The sequence below is a fragment of the Sinohyriopsis cumingii genome, chromosome 4, assembly GCF_028554795.1.
Source record: "Sinohyriopsis cumingii isolate HCF-2022 chromosome 4, ASM2855479v2, whole genome shotgun sequence".
In the NCBI taxonomy this organism is placed as follows: domain Eukaryota; kingdom Metazoa; phylum Mollusca; class Bivalvia; order Unionida; family Unionidae; genus Sinohyriopsis; species Sinohyriopsis cumingii.
Genome location: NC_142964.1, coordinates 17,973,040 through 17,987,586, shown reverse-complemented (window position 1 = coordinate 17,987,586; position 14,547 = coordinate 17,973,040). Strand labels below are relative to the sequence as shown.

General features: G+C 33.5%; 1 protein-coding gene across 2 annotated transcripts in view; it reads left to right on the top strand.

Moving 5' to 3' along the window:
* Positions 1-14,547, top strand: part of LOC149800703 (uncharacterized) — a 99,584-nt gene that overhangs the window by 40,689 nt on the left and 44,348 nt on the right. Inside the window, exon 1 of one of the 2 annotated variants that reach the window (XM_089954743.1) lies at positions 1,899-1,917. The exons of the other annotated variant lie outside the window; for it this stretch is intronic. The gene's annotated coding sequence lies outside the window, so the exon portion shown is untranslated. Of the gene's footprint in view, positions 1-1,898; positions 1,918-14,547 lie in introns of those variants that run through there. 2 annotated transcript variants of the gene reach the window in all.

The window sequence follows — 14,547 nt, the reverse complement described above, 5'->3', positions numbered from 1 at the left end:
GGAAGTGTTAGCAGTAGCCGTGGTAGTGGTGGAAGGTGTTGGAAGTGGAAGTGTTAGCAGTAGCCGTGGTAGTGGTGGAAGGTGTTGGAAGTGGAAGTGTTAGCAGTAGCCGTGGTAGTGGTGGAAGGTGTTGGAAGTGGAAGTGTTAGCAGTAGCCGTGGTAGTGGTGGAAGGTGTTGGAAGTGGAAGTGTTAGCAGTAGCCGTGGTAGTGGTGGAAGGTGTTGGAAGTGGAAGTGTTAGCAGTATCCGTGGTAGTGGTGGAAGGTGTTGGAAGTGGAAGTGTTAGCTGTAGCCGTGGTAGTGGTGGAAGGTGTTGGAAGTGGAAGTGTTAGCAGTAGCCGTGGTAGTGGTGGAAGGTGTTGGAAGTGGAAGTGTTAGCAGTAGCCGTGGTAGTGGTGGAAGGTGTTGGAAGTGGAAGTGTTAGCAGTAGCCGTGGTAGTGGTGGAAGGTGTTGGAAGTGGAAGTGTTAGCAGTAGCCGTGGTATTGGTGGAGGGTGTTGGAAGTGGAAGTGTTAGCAGTAGCCGTGGTAGTGGTGGAAGGTGTTGGAAGTGGAAGTGTTAGCAGTAGCCGTGGTAGTGGTGGAAGGTGTTGGAAGTGGAAGTGTTAGCAGTAGCCGTGGTAGTGGTGGAAGGTGTTGGAAGTGGAAGTGTTAGCAGTAGCCGTGGTAGTGGTGGAAGGTGTTGGAAGTGGAAGTGTTAGCAGTAGCCGTGGTAGTGGTGGAAGGTGTTGGAAGTGGAAGTGTTAGCAGTAGCTGTGGCGGTGGTAGAAGTGTTTGAAGTGAAAATGGGGGTAGTATTATATTCAGCGGCAACGTACTTCCCCCTTTGAATAAAAATGTGTTGGCTACTAGCTTTCTAAATATCTTTGAAATTTCACGAAAAAGATCAGATAAATTCATATGCCATATTAGAGTGATTTAATTGATATAGTATGCTAACGTTAAAATGTGAATGCATCCAGAGTGATTTCATTGATATAGTATGCTCACGTTAAAATGTGGATGCATCCAGAGTGATTTCATTGATATAGTATTCTCACGTTAAAATGTGAATGCATCCAGAGTGATTTCATTGATATCAACGTTAAAATGTGAATGCATCCAGAGTGATTTCATTGATATTAACGTTAAAATGTGAATGCATCCAGAGTGATTTCATTGATATTAACGTTAAAATGTGAATGCATCCAGAGTGATTTCATTGATATAGTATGCATACGTTAAAATGTGAATGCATCCAGAGAAACAATTGTTTATCTTCGCACGCATTTGCGTGATTTATGTTATACATGGTTGGGATACATCATTATATTAATACCGATGTTTGCTTTATCGCTTTGTTTCGGTTTTGTAAAGAGGTATGGCTTGTAGTGGTGGCGGCAGGGGTGGTGTCTGTGAGGTATTTTGCGTTGTTTTGAGTTTTCTAATAGTAGTAGTAATATGATAATTTTGGCAAATTTCTTGCTGTTCATAGACATGGGTATGTTCAAGAGCTATGATTATGCATACCGGTCATCACAACTCGTCATTTGTTCCCCTCATCTACTTCACCCCATTATAAACGTTTTGACGTTATTCCCCTCAGGAGCAATCATTTGCACTCTCCTCTTATTGTCGGTTCCTTTTATGACAGATCACAAATTTGTGTCTGATATTTTATCCAATAGCAAAACCCTTCTAGCACTGGTTGCTTTGAAAGATATCAATAAGACGTACCTTGTACGACTTTTTAACTGATATACTACGCGCTTCTTGATAAACACTGATTTAACTTGGAATGTTGAAGCTTCTACGACTTACAACAGCCAAAGTAAGTCAATAGGAAAGATAATCGTATAGCACATCAAGGTACGACTTGAGGATTGTCTGTAATCGTCATAACACGAGGCCAGTCGGAATTAAATATCACAAAAGAAGGTAAGGACTGATCGATCTGCCAGCGGTTAATTTTTGTTTACATTCACTTGAAAGTACATCCAATTTTATATCAATGCGATTTACATTAGAAATATTACGGCTTCCAGTGTTCAGTCTAGGCATGTAAAGAGAAGGGTAAGACGTCCTGCCCACAATAATGCTTGACCGCGACTATTTCTGGCCTTCGATTTGCGTCCACCCTTTATCTTGCTGCCCCGTCTTTTTCTGGTAACAACCATCTTTTACATCGGATGTATTCTCCTTACCGTACCGTGTTACTAACAGTGTCCAGTCCGAACAGATTTACTAGTATATGCTAGGCTAATATGGCGCGCACTAATGAAATGATTTCCTAACAGCGACTAAAAGAAGAGTTTGCAGAATTCTTATTTTAAATACAAAAACATACTTTATTTATTGAGATTGGAATAAAAAAAAATATCTGCTTTTCTGGTAAGAAACGTCATGCGATAGTAAGTAATTTAGAGGCAGAACATTTACAAAGTAGGCGGCAGTAGTAGTAGATGACATCGACAATTATCTGGTTTCGTTCGTACAAATAAAAAAGTAACGGGGAACTCGATTTTATATAAAAATAAAATATCTTTAGATAGTTCTATTCATGTCATATCAGGTCAAGTTTTTCATACATCTCAACATATTAAAAGTACCTGAATTCACATTAAAGCTCTTTTAAAATTTCAGTGATTATTAAAAGTTTGGAGGGGATGTAAACAGTTGCTTACTTATGATGTAATGTATGATATAATCCAATCTGATTGTATACAGAAGCAGTAAATGTCGATAATTTTATGCAAACTTTATTTTTACTTTTGTAACGTTGTTAATAAGAGCTGCATGATACAAGTTTAAAGAGGCAGATAATGATAGCTGAATATGCCAGAACAACGACAAAAACGTTTATATTTTATTAATAATTTCACTTGTTTCTGTTCCTTTTTTATAAGTACTGCACCATAGAGAATTAAACTGGAACAATGTAAACTTGTACCTATTTTTTAATGATTAAGCCATCGATTTATCTCGCCGTTTTCTTTGTTTCTTTGTTGTTGGTTTAATTTTTTTTTTCGGAAAATAATTTTAGAATTATTGAAGAATCGTGGAGAAAAGTGTCCCAAATAATTTCATTAAAGTGATTGGGCTCAAACTAAATTACTTAATACAACCAGATTAATTAATACAACCAGATTACTTAATACAACCAGATTACTTAATACAAACAGATTAATTAATATAACTATATTACTTAATATAACCAGATTACTTTATACAACCAGATTACTTAATGCAACCAGATAACTTAGTACAAACAGATTAATTAATACAACTATATTACTTAATATAACCAGATTACTTAATACAACCAGATTACTTAATACAACTAGATTACTTAATACAACTAGATTACTTAAGACAACCAGATTAATTAATACAATTAGATTACTTAATACAACCAGATAACTTAATACAACCAGATAACTTAATGCAACGAGATTACTTAATTCTACCAGATTACTTAGTACAACCAGATTACTTAATACAACCAGACTACTTAATACAACCAGATAACTTAATACAACCAGATAACTTGATACAACCAGATTACTTAATACTACCAGATTACTTAGTACAACCAGATTACTAAATACAACCAGATTACTTAATACAACCAGATAACTTAACACAACCAGATTAATTGATACAACTAGATTACTTAATACAACTAGATTACTTAATACATCCAGATTACTTAATACAACCAGATTATTTAATACAACCAGATTATTTAATACAACCAGATAACTTAATACAACCAGATTAATTAATACAACTAGATTACTTAATACAACTAGATTACTTAATACAACCAGATTACTTAATACAACCAGATAACTTAATACAACCAGATTAATTAATACAACTAGATTACTTAATACAACTAGATTACTTAATACAACCAGATTACTTAATACAACCAGATAACTTAATACAACCAGATTAATTAATACAACTAGATTACTTAATACAACTAGATTACTAAATACAACCAGATTACTTAATACAACCAGATAACTTAATACAACCAGATTAATTAATACAACTAGATTACTTAATACAACTAGATTACTTAATACATCCAGATTACTTAATACAACCAGATTATTTAATACAACCAGATTATTTAATACAACCAGATAACATAATACAACCAGATTAATTAATACAACTAGATTACTTGATACAACCAGATAACTTAATACAACCAGATTACTTAACACTACCAGATTACTTAGTACAACCAGATTACTTAATACAACCAGATTACTTAATACAACTAGATTACTTAAGACAACTAGATTATTTAAGACAACTAGATTGCTTAACACAACTAGTTTACTTAATACAACCAGATTACTTAATACAACCAGATAACTTAATACAACCAGATTAATTAATACAACTAGATTACTTGATACAACCAGATAACTTAATACAACCAGATTACTTAACACTACCAGATTTTTTAGTACAACCAGATTACTAAATACAACCAGATTACTTAATACAACCAGATAACTTAATACAACCAGATTAATTAATACAACTAGATTACTTAATACAACTAGATTACTTAATACAACCAGATTACTTAATACAACCAGATTATTTAATACAACCAGATTACTTAATACAACCAGATAACTTAATACAACCAGATTAATCAATACAACTAGATTACTTGATACAACCAGATAACTTAATACAACCAGATTACTTAACACTACCAGATTACTTAGTACAACCAGATTACTTAATACAACTAGATTACTTAATACAACTAGATTACTTAAGACAACTAGATTATTTAAGACAACTAGATTGCTTAACACAGCTAGTTTACTTAATACAACCAGATTACTTAATACAACCAGACAACTTAATACAACCAGATTAATTAATACAACTAGATTACTTGATACAACCAGATAACTTAATACAACCAGATTACTTAACACTACCAGATTACTTAGTACAACCAGATTACTAAATACAACCAGATTACTTAATACAACCAGATAACTTAATACAACCAGATTAATTAATACAACTAGATTACTTAATACAACTAGATTACTTAATACAACCAGATTACTTAATACAACCAGATTATTTAATACAACCAGATTACTTAATACAACCAGATAACTTAATACAACCAGATTAATCAATACAACTAGATTACTTGATACAACCAGATAACTTAATACAACCAGATTACTTAACACTACCAGATTACTTAGTACAACCAGATTACTTAATACAACCAGATTACTTAATACAACTAGATTACTTAAGACAACTAGATTATTGACGACAACTAGATTGCTTAACACAACTTGATTACTTAATACAATTATATTACTTAATACAACTAGATTACTTGATACAACTAGATTCCTTAATACAATCAAATAACTTAATACAACTAGATTACTTAATACAACTGGATTACTTAATACAACCAGATTAGATAATACAACCAGATTACTTAATACAACTAGATCACTTGATACAACCATATTACTTAATACAACCATATTACTTAATACAAACAGATTATTTAATACAACTATATTACTTAATACAACTAGATTACTTAATACAACTAGATTACTTAATACAACTAGATTACTTAATACAACTAGACTACTTAATACAACTGGATTACATAATACAACTGGATTACTTAATACATCCAGATTACATAATACAACCAGATTGCTTAACACAACTGGATTACTTAATACAACCAGATTACTTAATATAACTAGATTACGTAATACAACTAGATTACTTAATACAACCAAATTATTTAACACAACTAGATTACTTAATACAATTATATTACTTAATACAACTAGATTACTTGATACAACTAGATTACTTAACACAACCAAATAACTTAATACAATTAGATTACTTAATACAACTGGATTACTTAATACAGCCAGATTAGATAATGCAACCAGATTACTTAATACAAACAGATTAATTAAGATAACTATATTACTTAATACAACCATATTACTTAATACAACTAGATAACTTAATACAACCATATTACTTAATACAAACATATTACTTAATACAACTAGATTACTTAATACAACTAGATTACTTAATACAACTAGATTACTTGATACAACTAGATTACTTAATACAACTAGATTACTTAATACAACTGGATTACATAATACAACTGGATTACTTAATACATCCAGATTACATAATACAACCAGATTACTTAACACAACTGGATTACTTAATACAAACAGATTACTTAATATAACTAGATTACTTAATACAACTAGATTACTAAATATAACCAAACTTGAGAACGATACCGAATAATTAAAATTAAATACTTAACAGTACCAGATTACTTAGTACAACCAGATTACTTAATACAACCAGATTACTTAATACAACATGATTACTTAAGACAATTAGATTATTTAAGACAACTAGCTTGCTTAACACAACTAGTTTACTTAATACAACTAGATTACTTAGTACAAATAGATTACTTAATACAACTAGATTACTTATTACAACTAGATTACTTAGTACAACTAGATTACTTAATACAACCAGATTACTTATTACAACTAGATTACTTAATACAACTAGATTACTTAATACAACCAGATTACATAATACAGCTGGATTACTTAATACAACCAGATTACTTAATACAACCAGATTACATAATATAACTAGATTACGTAATACAACTAGATTACGTAATACAACTAGATTAATTAATACAACTAGATTACTAAAAACAACTGGATTAATTGATACAACCAGATTACATAATACAACTGGATTACTTAATACAACCAGATTACATAATATAACTAGATTACGTAATACAACTAGATTACGTAATACAACTGGATTACTTAATACAACTAGACTACTTAATACAACTGGATTACTTAATGCAACTAGATTACTTAATATAACTGGATTACTTAATACAACCAGATTACTTAATACAACTAGATTACGTAATACAACTGGATTACTTAATACAACTAGATTACTTAATACAACTGGATTACTTAATACAACTAGATTACTTAATACAACTGGATTACTTAATACAACCAGATTACCTAATACAACTGGATTGCTTAATACAACTGGTTTACTTAATACAACCAGATTATTTAATACAACTGGATTACTTAATACAACCAGATTACTTAATACAACTGGATTACTTAATACAACTGGATTACTTAATACAACTAGATTACTTAATACAACCAAACTAGAGAACGATACCGAATAATTAAAATCTGTTCAAAGGCTTTATGCAAAACAATTTTCCGATTTTTAGCTGTAGATCATGGTGCCGAAGGCTGGGTGTTCTAAATATTGTTATGAATCTATGTCCTGAACAATGTAACAGAAACAAGAAACACCACCAAATTTAGTAAATTTCAACAAAATAATTTATTTCCCTAAAATACAAAGTGATAATTTTAAAGGCATAGTATTGTGAATTAAATCCCAAATAATCCGAATATTCTATCACAAGTCCAAAAATATAGACTGTTCCCAATGAACTCCAATAACCTTGAATGTCTTGATGTACAATGAGTCTTAACTGTCTTGCTGTACCACAATGATAAAATCCAGAATGTCTTTGAATGAGTTATCAATATTGCCAAAATAGTGTTTTAGTCTAAAACGCTAATGAGCACTTTGTAATTTCAATTAATAATTTACATAAATAATTTCTCTCAAGTTATATATGAACACAAGTATACACTCACTAATCGTAGATTCACATCGACCGCTATCAAACAAGAATGAGTGTTTATTTACCAAATGTCTTTTGCACAAACTGTCATATAACCTATGAAGCATCATAATGTACTGGGAAACTAATAATTTCCAATGGGAAAATTCTCTAACTCGTAAAGAAGGACAAGATTTAAACTCAAATTCCAGTAAACTTCTTGTTTACTTCTTAGAATCATGACAAAGATTAGGCAGGCATAACCCTCGATCATGAAAAATAGCAGGTACAAAAAAAATATACATAACAATATTAGTACCTTGTTTCAGGTTTGTTCTAATTTTATAATCCAGTTTCAGCGGTTTAATGCATTACAGTTACAAACTTGTGGTTTTATAAAATGTGGCCGAACAAGGTTCTAACCAGGTTCTAACTTAGAGCACATGGAATGCAACGAAGCGAGTTCTTATGGTCACGCATATTATATGCACTGTGGTTAGGCCGAAAAACATAAACATTAGTTTTGGGTGTCCAACTTCCGGTTTCTCTAATGATCGACATTCAATCAAAAACCAAGGCTGAGAATATACATTCGTCGAAGAATGTAATATTTCACGCAACTCGGTAGCTTGTCCGAATGCAAACACCTCCATGACGTCACACAATAGTAATTGTACGTAATATAAATATTGTATGTAACTGTCAATTAAACAAGTGACCACCAATCAGCTGGTGATATTTCTAGATTAACTCTTCCATTAATACCTTCTGGTGTCGCTTTGTTGATGTCGTTGTTGTCGGGTTTAACACCATTTTTCAGCACAATATGGGCTAAACATGGCGACGAGTATAAATAGTGGAGGAAGAACCCGGGAAAACCCCGGAAAGAACCACCGACCCATGACAAGCTACCATCAAGTTTTCTCACGTACCCACATTGGCCGAACCCGAGGCTCGAACCCAGGCAGACAGAGGTCAGATGGTAGTGATCCGTAACGGTGAGCGCTTTAGACCACTCGGCCACTCGGGGCCCCTATGGTGTCGCGATCAACAATTTAAATTAAACAGAGCTTGTACGGCTGTCATCCTGGTTTGTGATTCAAACGTAAATTCGTCTTTTTTAGTGCATAATGAAAATTTTGTATCCGAACTGTGTGCAAAGCTGACTTCGCTCATGATTCAGAAAAGTGTGAGCGACCCCGTATTGGGCGTAAACTTGTGAGAATATTACGTGTAATTTCGAACGAAAAATATTGCTCTATATAAAGTCCTATTCTAGTCTATTGAAAAAATGTTTCAAGTTAAAGCAATGTAATTAAGTCAGATGGTTATTGATTTGTTTTTTTTTCCACTGAGCTAGACATGTTTTGCAGCTGTCCAGCTGCAGACTGGTTTCTTATTAAACATTAATGTCTTGCAGTTGTCCCGATAAAGAATAGTTTATTACTGGACTATACGTGCCTTGTAGTTGTCCAAATACAGGCTAGTCTCTTATCGGACTATACGTGTCTTGCAGTTGTCCAGACACAGGCTAGTCTCTTACTGGACTAAACATGTCTTGCAGTTGTCAAGATACAGACTAGTTTTTTACACAGACTATGCATGTCTTGCAACTGTCCAGATAAAGATTAGTCTCTTACCGGACTATATATGTCTTGCAGTTGCCCAGATACAGACTAGAGATACAGAAGAAATTTTGTTACCAGACTATGCATATCTAGCAGTTGTCCAGATATAGAAAAGTTTCTTACCGCATAAATTCCACGCCTAGATTTCCTCGCCAGCGTGGGATCGATCTATGTACGAATTGCCATCTTCACGGTGACAATCACTACACCGGCGTGCGTGTATATGTGTGTGTGTGTGTGTGTGTGTGTGTGTGTGTGTGTGTGTGTGTGTGTGTGTAAGAGAGAGAGAATGATAGAGGCGAAAGAGAGGAGAATAATGTGTTTAAGATCTTACACCTAAATAATATTAATTTTAGGTTTCTCTTTAGTATTATCAACATTACAGGTCATACTGCCCACTAACTGAAAACTCATGTTTTGTAATCAGTCATCTAGTTGTTTGGATATATTGGATTTGTTAAATTTTGTCATACAAAATATTAATCTGACGACCTTTTCATTTAGAGAGATTGCAAATCCATCGAATTGCACCTGCAATTTAAATAACATACTTACAAGCATTTTAGGAACAAGAAAAGCAGCACAGCCTTGTTATGTTTAGGTAGGTATGAAAGATCGTCATAAACTAATATATGAAATGAACATATCATCCTGTCGTTTGCATGACGTCTGATGCAGGTGATAACGTTACAGTGAATACGCTTGATACCGTCATAGCCAACAAGACTGATCATTGAATCAGGATATGAACATTTAGGCCAATTTTTAACACAATAACCATCGTTTATTATCTAATGAATCCAGTCTTATTCTCATTTATTTGCCAATATATGGCTGAATATTTACTCAGTCGTTATTGCACGGTAATGAGAAAAAAGCAAAGGTAAAATGTAGTATAGAGAATGGCAAAGTGGCGTCACAATGGTGCAAGACCGTTAACGTTATATCCTATTCGTCGACTAACGAATGAAATGGATATTTTCACTTTTGTATGAATGGGTACAGTAACCTAGTTCTAATCTAGTTTCTGCTAAACCCTATCTACAGGTATAGCCCTATAAATGTCAACTTTTTTCACGCAACACACGGTACACATCCTTCAAATTCTTGTTCTAATTTACAGACTTCATAAAAAATATCATAATACTATTATATAGTAATTATGTCAATTGTTGTTTTCTTAGCAGAAACAATTTACATGTCTCCTGCTTGACAATCATGAGTGTAAGACTGGCCATTATATTCTTCATCCTTGGTATAATTCACGTTTTCTATTGGATTCACTAGCTATCTTTGGTATAACTGTCATTTTCTATTGGATTCACTAGTCATCTTTGGTATAACTGACATTTTCTATTGGATTCACTAGTTATCTTTGGTATAACTGACTTTTTCTATTGGATTCACTAGTTATCTTTGGTATAACTGACATTTCTATTGGATTCACTAGTCATCTTTGGTATAACTGACATTTTCTATTGGATTCACTAGTTATCTTTGGTATAACTGACATTTGCTATCGGATTAACTAGTTATCTTTGGTATAACTGACATTTTCTATTGGATTCACTAGTCATCTTTGGTATAACTGACATTTTCTATTGGATTCACTAGTTATCTTTGGTATAACTGACGTTTTCTATTGGATTCCCTAGTTACCTTTGGTATAGTTGACATTTTCTATTGGATTACTTTGGTTGTCAACTGTTAACCTTTAATTGCAGCTTCAGTAGTCAATACGCAAGCAATTGTAATACCACTCTTGTTCTTGTTGTCATGGGTTTCACGCCATTTCTCAGTGCAATGTAGGCTATAAATGGCTGCCAGTATAACTGGTGGAGAAAGAACCCAGAAAAACTCGGTAAGAAATACCTACCAACGGGAAGCTACTGGCAAGTTTCTTTTTTACATTGGCCTCGCCAGAGATTTGAACCCACGCAAACAGAAGCCAGTTGGCAGTCTTGTATTTCCTTGGATAGATCGCCTATTCTATTCTAAACAACGTTTTTTTTAAAGATATTCTTTAAGATGATGTCTGGAGATCTGACTGCAGACTGGAAGTTTAAGTTCTCAAGAAAGTCTTCCCTGTTTAACCAATTAACATCCGCCTGTTGAACATTAAGTACCTGGAAGTTAGCATATCATTTTACGTCTTCAGTTCTGTTGTTTTTATTTATTCTGTTTTCCAATGTCACGTGTTCTTTGAAGAATCTTCACGAAGTTAATTTTTAACAGATTGGTGGTCTTCCTTTGAATAGAGCATAATCAATAAACAGGGTTTGCACATTAACTTGCTGAATATATTATTCTATGCTTTATTTCTCTCTTTATTTCTTCCCTTTGATTTCTTCAAATTTAATGAATAATCTGTACTATTCTAAAATATTTACATAGAAAAAGCTGCTAATCTGATCAGTGGAGCTCTTCTGATTTTTTTGTGTAGATCCCATTCTCATTTAGTGTAGCTGTCGAATAGATAGAGTTCAATAAATCTTTATCATATAAGAGCAAAAAGAAGAAAAGAGAAAAACTCCCAACTTCAAACAAAGAGAACAACATTCAAAAACCCCAAACTGTTATCATATATATATATATATATATATATATATATATATATATATATATATATATATATATATATATATATATATATATATAGTTATATATATATATTGTTTCATCCTCAGATATAAGAGAAAATAAATAATACAATTTCGTTATAAAAAGCTGTCATCTTTGACTTTTTCCAACTATATACCAGACATTAAATACGTCTAAGTGTTGTCGTCGATACATCACAGACCCTATATACGCCTTAGAGCTGTATTTGATGACTCATATACCCTATATTCGCCTTGGTGCTGTCTTTGATGACTCATATACCTTATATACGCTTTAGTGCTGTCTTTGATGATTCATACACCCTATACACGACTTAGTGCTGACTTTGATGACTCATACACCCTATATACGCCTTAGTGCTGACTTTGATGACTCTTATACCCTATATACGCCTTAGTGCTGTCTTTGATGACTCATATACCCTATATACGCCTTAGTGCTGTCTTTGATGACTCATATACCCCATATACGCCATAGTGCTGACTTCGATGATTCATATACCCCATATACGCCTTAGTGCTGACTTTGATGATTCATATACCCTATATACGCCTTTGTGCTGTCTTTGATGACTCATATACCGTAAATACGCATTAGTGATATCTTTGTACCATCGCAAGCCCTACATGTGTACCTTAGTACTATCATCGTGCCTTCACAGACCCTAAATACACCTTAGTGCTGTCTTCGTACAATTTCAGGCGTAAATACGCCTTAGCGTTGTTTTCGATTAATCAAAGGCCCTCAATACAACTTAGTGCTGCCTTCGATGAATCAAAAACCCTAAATACACTTTAGTGTCGTCTTCGTACCATCGCAGACCTTATATACATATTAGTGCTGTCTTCGATTAATCAATGACATTAAATACGCTTTAGTGTTGTCTTCGTACCATTACCGACCCTAAATACACATTAGTGCTGTCTTCGATTAACCATAGACCGTAAATACACTTTAGTGCTGTCTTCGATGAAGCACATACCTAAATACACTTTAGTCATGTCTTCGTACCATCACAGACCCTACGTATATACCTTAGCGATGTCTTCGATTTAATCACAGAGGTTAAATTAGCCGATGTGATGTCGTCGATGAATTACAGTCCCAAATTACACTTTATTGCTGCCTTCGATGAATTACTGTCCCTAAAAACAATTAAGTGATGTATTCATAATATCACAGACCCTAAATACACCTTAGTGCTGTCATCAATAAATCACAGTACCTAAATAAGTTTTCGTGCTATCATCCAAAAATCACAGTACCTAAATACACCTCCTTAGTGCTGTCTTCGATGAATCAAGGTACCTAATTACACTTTAGTGCTGTCATCAATAAATCACAGTACCTAAATACGCCTTAGTGCTGTCTTCGATGAATCACAGACCTAAATATGCTTTAGTGCTCTCATCGATGAATCACAGTACGTAAATACACCTTAGTAATGTCTTCGATGAATTACAGTCCCTAAAAACACCTTAGTGATGTATTCATACTATCACAGACCCTAAATACACCGTAGTGCTATCATCGATGAATCACAGTATCTAAATACGCTTTCGTGCTGTCATCCATTAATCACAATACCTAAATACACGTCCTTAGTGATGTCTTCGATGAATCAATACCTAAATACGCCTTAGTACTTTAATCGATGAATCGACCTAAATACGCTTTAGTGCTGTCATCGATGAATCACTGTACGAAATACACCTTAGTGCTGTCTTCGATGAATCACAGTACCTAGATACACCTTAGTGCTGTCATTGATGAATCATAGTACCTAAATACGCCTTAGTGCTGTATTCTATGAATCACATACCTAAATAAGCCACAGTGCTGTCATCCATGAATCACAGACCTAATATGCCTTGGTGATGTCATCCACGAATCACAGTACCTAAATACACCTTAGTGCTGTCATCCACGAATCACAGTATCTAAATGCACCTTAGTGTTCGATGAATCACTGATCCGAGATATACCATAGTGCTGTCTTCAGTTAATGCACCTAAGTTGTTTTTCCATGAATCAGAGACCGTAAATACACATTAATTCTATCTTCGATAAATCACAGACCCTAATGCACCTTACTGTTGTCATCAATGAATCGATTTAAATAGAGTATTAAAGTGCCATTTTTGGTTAATATGACGTTTCGGCTGTAGATAACAGAACTAAATCAAACATTCTGTGCTCTTTGAAATGATTGATTGATCAAATATTGCGATAGTACTCTGATATTGCCAGGCGACATCGGTGAAAATGGCACTTAGATTTAATATGATATTAGTACTTTGAAATATAATATTGAGAGAGAGAGAGAGAGAGAGAGATGGACACATGCGCCAATTTATAGAAGCACAACTGCTTCGAAAGAAAAACGGATTACTGTTTATACAGGAATAAAGTAACATGTAATTCCTTACGAAAAACACTGGAACACACACTCCGATTTTCTTTGGAAATTCAGTGCGGCTCATTCATTCTTCTACCCTCATAAGAAAAGACAGAAAGCTGTTTCGCAATATCACGTGATGCTAT